We start from the raw sequence: 8,906 nt of genomic DNA, 5'->3' as shown, positions 1-8,906 counted from the left end.
ATGGTTCGATCATGTGGAGAAGACTTTTTGAGTTATGCACAGGCAGGGTAATCTTTCCCTAGAGAGATGGGTCGAGACAACGACATGCTTCTTTCGATTGGGAGCAGAATCTTGGTGGGATCATGAAAGGAGATCCTTATCTGATGCAGATGTTATAGATTGGGATGTTTTCAAACGATTGTTTCAAACCAGATTTGTCCCTCCTGAGTATTTAGATAGTAAGAAGAATGAGTTCACAGACCTGAGGCAGGGCAATATGTCAGCCACTGAGTATCATAGAAGGTTCACAGACTTATCTCGTTATTGCCCCGAGACTGCTGCTAATCCCCGAGAGATGCTTCGTTTATTTAAGAGGGGAACTTGTAAGAAATGGTGTACTATAGCAACCTCTACTCCATATGCTACTTACTATGAGTTCTTTGAGATCTTGCTTCGGATTGAAGATTCGGAGAATGCTCCTGACGATGAAGATAAGGATGTTGGTGGGAATGTCCAGAGGTATAATAACAGAGGACGATCGTCACTTGGCCCAAGAAGGGCTCAAAATTTTAAAATAAGTGGAAACAACTCTAGATCTTCGAGCGGGGGTTCTAACTCCGGTACACCTCAGAAATGAGGCAGGTCCGCTGGTGGTTCTCGTTTTTAGAATCAAGGAAACTCCAGCATTTCAGGTGTTCAGTTTTTTCGCAGATGTAACACCCATCACTATGGCGAGTGTAAGAGAGGAATCAGAGGATGTCTCACTTGCGGACAAACAGGGCATATGGCTTATAATTGTCCCTAGAATCAGAAGAATCAGCCTACTAATCTACCAACTGCCGTCCCTCTACAGCAACTTCCAGCACCTGGTAACAGTCAGCAATTAGGCCACTGTGGAGCCTTCCACTACCAAGGGGGCGTAGTCCCGAATCAAGGAGGACCATACCAGTATACACCTGAGGTTCCCTACTATCAGGGAGGCTATTAGCAGACTCAGGGAGGTTATCCACAGTTTCAGGGAGATTATACACCGTATCAAGGTAACGGAGCACAAATGTATACTGGAGGGCAATATTAGAACCTAGACGTAGCGTCTAGCAATGGAGGTTCAGGCAGACAGGCAAATCCACCCCAGCAGGACCGAAGTAATCAGGGTCGGGGTAATCAGACTTAAGCAAATAGGGGTCATGAAGGCAGACAACAAGTTCAGGGGAGAGTTAACAACATCACCCTTCAGGATGCTCAGGCGAATCCAGACTTGATCATGGGTATGTTGAATGTTCTAAGCCATTTTGCTAAAGTTTTAATTGATTCTGGTGCTACACATTCAGTTATTTCCCATTAGTTTGCTCAAACAACTCAATCACATCCTACTTCACTCGACTACGAGTTAGAGTTCTCGATGCCTAGGGGTGAAATCTGTTTTGTTAGTTGGGAATATCAAGGATGTCCTATCCTTGTCGAAGATGTAGTCTTGCCGGCTAATCTTGTTCCTTTGGATATCGTTGATTTTGACGTTATCTTAGGCCTGGATTGGTTACACTACAATCGTGCCAGGTTGGACTGCTATGAGAAAGTTGTTACTTTTCACTGACTCGGCATGCCTACTGTCACGTTTATCGGTGAGTGCGGTGGTGTAAAGCACGAAGTTATCATTGCCATAAGGGCGAGACGACTGTTGAATAAAGGTTGTCAACGTTACTTAGCTCATGTCGTGCTAGCTGAGGAGACTACTGCATCTGTGGAAGATGTCAGAGTAGTTAGACACTTTCCCAATGTTTTTCCTCAGGAATTACCTGCCTTAGCCCCGGATCGTGAAGTGGAGTTCACCATCGATCTACTTCCAGGAACTAATCTTATTTCTCTTACACCTTATCGTATGGCTCCCACAGAGTTAAAGGAGCTTAAAACTCAGTTGCAATAGTTAGTTGATAAGGGTTTCATTCAACCAAGCATTCCCCCGTAGGGAGCTTCAGTTCTGTTTGTAAGGAAGAAAGATGGAACTTTGAGGTTATGCATCGATTACAGGCAGTTGAATCGAGTAATGATTAAAAATCGTTAATTGTTACCTCGTATTGATAACCTCTTTGATCAGCTTAAAGGTTCTTGTGTGTTCTCGAAGATTGATCTGAGGTCTGGTTACTACCAACTGAAGATCAGAAGCGACGACGTTCCGAAGACAGCTTTCAGAACTCGATATGGTCATTACGAGTTCCTAGTGATGCCATTTGGATTGATTAATGCACCAACAACTTTCATGAACCTGATGAATCGAGTATTTCATCCATATCTCGACAAGTTCGTCATTGTTTTCATAGATGACATTTTGGTGTATTCTAAGAATGAAACTGATCATGCCAGGCATTTGCGTTTGGTTCTAAAGACGTTAAAGGTAAATCGGTTGTATGCTAAGTTCAGCAAATGTCAGTTTTGGCTGGATCAAGTGTCATTTTTAAGGCACGTGGTATCAGCTCAGGGTGTGTTTGTGGATCCTTAGAAAATAGCAGCTGTGGAGAATTGGGAACAACCGAACAGTTACGGAAGTTCGAAGCTTTCTTGGTCTTGCTGGTTATTATCGACGCTTCGTGAAAGACTTTTCGACCATAGCACTACCTCTGACAAAATTGACTAGAAAAGACATTCATTTTGTGTGGAGTAGTGAATGTGAGCAGAGTTTCTAGCAGTTGAAGTATCTTCTTACTCATGCACCTGTCTTAGCACTTCCCGGTTATGGTGGGAACTTCGAGATCTACAGTGATGCGTCTCTGAATGGTCTTGGTTATGTGTTAATGCAGCATGATAAAGTGATTGCTTATGCATCGCGACAGTTAAAGCCCCATGAGAAGAACTATCCTACTCATGACCTCGAGTTGGCAACGATCATCTTTGCTTTAAAAATCTGGAGGCACTATCTTTATGGGGAAAAGCGTAAGATCTTCACTGATCATAAGAGCCTTAAGTACATCTTCAACCAGTCGAACCTCAATCTCCGGCAGCGGAGGTGGGTAGAGTTGCTCAGTGATTATGACTGCACCATTGAGTATCACCCAGGTCGTGCCAATTCAGTAGGTGATGCTCTTAGTAGGATGTCTCATAACCAACTTAATGCTCTTTATGCTAGTTGCATTCCTCTTTTGACTGACTTGAGATCCACTGGAGTGGCTTTGAAAGAGGGTGGTCGGGGGGCCCTAATTGCCAGTTTTCAGGTCAGACCGATTTTGTTGGATCGTGTTCTCGAAGCTCAGATGAACGATACAGAATCTAAGGAATTGATACAGGCAGTGTTAGACGAGAAAAAGAATGACCTCTGGATTAAAGATCCTGACGGCATGCTTATGCAAGGCGAATGGATGTATGTACCGAATGTTGAGGAACTAAAGAAAGACATGTTGGATGAAGCGCATATTTCTGCTTATGCAATGCATCCAGGGAGCACCAAGATGTATCATACCATCCGACACTTCTACTATTGGCCAGGTATGAAAAGAGAAGTTGCAAAGTATGTTAGTCGTTGTGCAATTTGCCAGCAGGTTAAGGCAGAAAGGAAAAGATTGTTTGGATTACTGCAACCACTCCCGATACCACAGTGGAAATGGGAAGATATTACGATGGATTTCGTGTACAAGTTACCTCGTATGCGAAATGGTTACGATGGTATCTGGGTGGTGGTTGATCGACTTACCAAATTAGCACACTTCATACCCATTCGTGAGAATTACTCGTTAAGTCAGTTGGTCGAACGGTTCATCTCTAAAGTGGTTAGGTACCATGGAGTCCCAGTTAGTATCATTTCTGACCGGGATCCTAGATTCACTTCGAAATTCTGGGTAGCTTTTCAGGAAGCTTTGGGATCGAGATTACTCTACAGCACCGCCTATCATCCTCAAACAGATGGGCAGTCAGAGAGAACTATCCAAACTTTGGAAGATATGTTGAGATCGTCAGTTTTACAATTTGGAGACGCTTGGCATAAGCGCTTACCGTTGATAGAGTTCGCGTACAACAACAACTTCTATTCTAGTATTGGTATGGCACTGTTTGAGGCGTTGTATGGAAAACCATGTTGTACTCCACTTTATTGGTCTGAGGTTGGCGAACGAGTTTTAGTGGGCCCTGAGATCATGGAGGAGACGACACAGAACATTAAGGTGATAAAGGCTAACTTGAAAGCGGCCCAGGATCGGCAAAAAAGTATCGCCAACAGACATTCTACAGACAGAGTTTATGAGGTTGGTGATTAGGTATTCTTGAAATTATCGCCGTGGAAAGGTGGTGTGCGATTCGGCAAGAAAGGGAAACTCAGCCCTAGGTATATCGGGCCGTACCAGATCTTTGAATGAGTTGGGGAAGTTGCTTATCGACTTGCTTTGCCACCAGAGTTGGCAAGAGTGCATAATGTGTTTCATGTATCAATGCTACAGAGGTACGTTTCTGATCTGTCACATGTAATCCCTCCTCAGCCTCTGGAGATCAATCCAGAATTGACCTATGATGAGGTTCCAGTGACTATCCTTAATTGGAAGGATAAGGTTCTTAGGAACAAGACCATGCAGATGGTGAAGGTTTTGTGGATGAACCACTCAGTAGAGGAAGCCATTTGGAAGACAAAAGAATGTATGCGAGATATGTATCCACGTCTATTTTATGGCTTTGATAGTAGTCAGTATTGAAATTTGTGGACGAAATTTTTATAAGGGGGTAGATTTTGACGACTCGTCCCTAATTTTCCTATGTAATTTCTCCCCGAGTATATGTATTGACGATTATGCCCTTATTGGCAAGTGACGTGGACTTATTCTTAGCGCTTTCCTTTTTATTTCTCGTTATCGCATTTAAATTGTACACGCTAGTACGGGTAGGCGTAGATTTTAAAGTGAAAAAAATATCTACTTCGGATAGATTTTGATTTCCTTTTACTGTAGGAAATCTAAAAACATATCCATTGGATTCCTTTTTATCCTACCCGTGCATCTTCTCCATTATTTACTCACCAATCCTAACTATTCCTGCACCCTATCAGAAAGGTAAACATCCTATCTCTCTTTCTCTCTCTTCTCCCTCTCCCACGCCGAGTTCTTCTTATTCTTCCTCTCTGCAACAACCATAAAACACACCAAAACTCACAAACGCGAAAAACAAATTACACCATTGTTATCATCTCAGTCCCACGATCACAACCATGTCCTTGAAATCTGGTGTGGACGAGTTTTAACTCACCAACTCGAAAGGTCGACTCAACGAGTTCGACATATCGATTTTCAAGCCATTTATGGCTTAGGTGAGCTTTGAGAAACCTTTAGAACCTTCATTTCATTTCTATGGGTTGTTATTGATCCTTTGTTTGTGTTTTGGCGTGTGGTTTTACCTAGAAACTCGAGAACAAGGAGGACCTGCGTTTTTCATTCTAGAACTGTGGCCATTTAGTCACTTTCAAGCCATTTTTCTGGTCAACCTCGACCACAACTGGACTTCTTCTAGTACAAACTTGTTCTCTACACTCCTAACTTCAAAATGGCTTTTGAATCACTGAGTTTGGTCAAGTATCGAGTTAGAAATCAACTTTGGAAGTTAGGAAGAAAATTTCAGTTTTTGGAAAATTTGTAACCGTCGTCGTTTAGCCACTTTCAGGCCAAATTTCTAATTAACTCGGACTATATTCTAACTTTCTATGAATTGGGATCGGTAGACCACATTCCTAGCTTTAATTTGGCTTTTGTAGAAGTGAATTTGGTTAAGAATTCGTTAGGAGCTCTGGAAGTTGGACTAAAAATCTACAAAAACTGCAGACTTTCGCGAGGAAGGTGAGTACAGTGTACTCGCAGGGCGCGTGGGTTTTTCTGTTATGTGCTTTAATTAATGCTATTTTTGTTATTTCACATATAGGGGAAACTTATCCAGAGGATTTTCGAGGCCAAGCTAGGCTCGAGGGCTACGACCCAGCGACGTATTTGTGAGTGAGCAGTTGTTTTATACCTATATATATATTTATAGTTTCCGTAAATGCATATTTACTTCACTTTTACGCCTATATTGCCTAGTATCATTATTGTGATATAAACTGTGATAAATGCTACTATATGTTTGTGATATTACTGTCATGGCATTTATACATATTTGTACATGCTCATCTTGATGCACCCGGTGTTAGTACTCACCCTAGGGCTAGGGCCAGTCCTTCATGTGTATGTTCACATCTACACCGTTCGCTCACCTTGGATCCAAGTTAGGTGTCAGTCCTGTCAGGTAAATTGCACTTAGTCAATCCGACTTGTATGTGATGTGCTTTTGCACCAGTCTTCACATGATCGTTGTACTAGAGCATATTGATTATACCCAGTCATGTTCGTGTCAGAATCTATCTGTTCGAACTTGTGTGTCAGCTTAGATGGATGAGCACTTAGCTATACTTGATTATCACCTGATTATTACTGTGGCATTCGATACATCATTACTTGGCATATTTCTGATTATTATACTGCTTTAATAGTATCGAATTATCGTTTATATACTTGAGTAGTATGTTTAAGGAAACTATACTTATTTTACGGCGAGAGGTTAGTATATTCAAAGATAAAGGTTTTCTTATAAGCATTGTTTTGCTGACCCACTCAACTTTGTTTTTCGCCCCTCCAGGACCTAGATAGCTGTACTCTTTGTGGCACTCGAGGAATCCCGGCAGTTCTGACATTTCCTTCTGTTTTAGACGTATGAACTTATCACTATTATGTAATAAGTGTACTTTGGTTGCTTTGACTACTCTTCTGTAGTCTCACTGTCTATTACGCTCTGAATAATTGTAGTGGGTTCAACCCACGAATTGCGCACTCTTTCAATGTTTAGTTCTAATTAGTTTTAATCTTATTCACTTTTTACATCACTTACCCTTATGGTTACGTCACCTCACGATGATGGCCAGCATGCTTCGACCTTTCCAGGTTGGGGTGTGTCACTTTACCCTTTATTTTGTCCTTATCGTTAAAACTCAAAGTTGTGAGATACTTGTGTTAAAAAATTAACTTAGAAAAAATAAAACTTTCTACCACTTATTTAATAACACGTGATATACCATTGTGTTTCAGGCATAATGAAAATTTTCTCGTTAAATTTTCGCAAAAGAAAAGAAGAAAAACTTTTGTTGGGACTAAGGACTCGTTTGTCAATTGTTTTAAAATGATTGAAACCATTTTTAGATAAAATGGTTTTGGATTTTAAAAGTACTTGAAATGTTTCCCGCTAAAAGGACAAGTTATGTACTTCTTGTTGGGAACACATCAAATGCTTTTCAAAAATTAACTTGCATTCTTACTAAAATTTGTTTATAAAATATTGGGAACTTTAACGAAAAGCTCTGGTACTGTTCACTTTAACAAAAAACCACGTTTTTACACTAAAAAGTCAGTCCTTGTACTATTTACTTTACCCTTTATTTTGTTCTTATCATTAAAACTCAAAATTTTCAAGCCATTTTCATTAGTTTTTCTTAAAATATTTTATCTAAAAGTTTAAAAAACTTCTGCCCGACTATAAGCTATCCGCCTACATCGACATAATCACAACGCAAATTGTGCAAAGATTGGTCCAAAAAGTGGGTCTGAAGTTATACGAAAATTTTCAAAGGTGGGCCAAAGAAAACCTAAATTCTCATCTCAACAGTGTCAACATCATGTTCCTTTTACGGGAAGAAAAGCTGAGGGCTTATGATTAGTAATGTTAAAAGAAATCAAAATTTTAAATCAAATTTACAAACTAAATAATATGTCATCAATAAAAAATAAGCATGTTAATAAGTATTTAATTAATAATTTAATTATTAATAACTATATTATTTGGTTTTTAAATTTAGTTTTAAAAATTTAGTCTCTCTAATATTATCCTTACATATCCACTTAGTATCATCCATAGTCTAGTGATATTCTTCTTCACTTGTAAGTGAGATATCTTTAGTTCAATTCTCGTCAATGGCAAATTTGAACTACATTATTGCTAGTCTATTGTGAAGCTAAGCCTACTGTCTCCCCTTTAGTGTAGATAATATTGTTATTTGCACAAATGTGCCACTTTTGGTCCAAATCCCTCTTTATTTTAAGGATTTGTAAAGATTTGATTTGTATTTGTTCTTGGGTCCCCAACACCCACTCAGGATTAAGTTATTTCCCTTTAAAATCCAACTAACGACTTCAACCACAATGCACTATCTCACCAAACCAAAATTATAACATGGAAATAACTTAGGGTTTCGTTCCTTCTTGTGTCTATAATATTTAGAAAATTGTTATTAGCACTCCAATAATCACATTTTACGCTCCTCACAATCATATTTTTTTTTCTAATTATAGAAAGTTTGAAGTGCAAAATAAAATTTTTAGAATGCCAATAATAATTCTTAATATTTATTGTATACTCAACGTTGTATAACAAGTGCAATAAATCTCGATAAATGGATATTCAATAAAATCACAACATTAGTTAAATAATAAAAAGATAATGCTAGAGAAATAAAATTTGCAAACTAAATGATATGTTACCAATAAGAATGAACACGTTTATCAACGCCTAAGTCATAATCCAATAATCAACTTTTATGTCATTCTAGTCTCGACTAGAGCCGGTGTACTAAAATTATAACCTTGCTAAATGCAGAAGATAATAATTTTTTTTTAAATCATTTAAGGCCTAACGAATATAAATTAATAAGTGACGAGATACATAAAAGAAAAAACACATAAATATTCATAATACATATTTAGGATTTTTTTTTTACTTTAAAAACTCATTTGTAAGTGATAGTTTTTAAGTTCATTTCACGTTAAAGGAGAATTCAAATCAAAGTATTATGGTTAACCCATTGTGAGTCCACTCTCATACTCTCATAATGTAGATATCGTATATATTAAAAAGACAACTTACATTTTCTCAATTCAACTTCT

Source organism: Malus domestica, chromosome 10, assembly GCF_042453785.1.
Source record: "Malus domestica chromosome 10, GDT2T_hap1".
In the NCBI taxonomy this organism is placed as follows: Eukaryota; Viridiplantae; Streptophyta; class Magnoliopsida; order Rosales; family Rosaceae; genus Malus; species Malus domestica.
The sequence above is the reverse complement of the archived record's forward strand: the minus strand, read 5'-3'. Positions refer to the sequence as shown.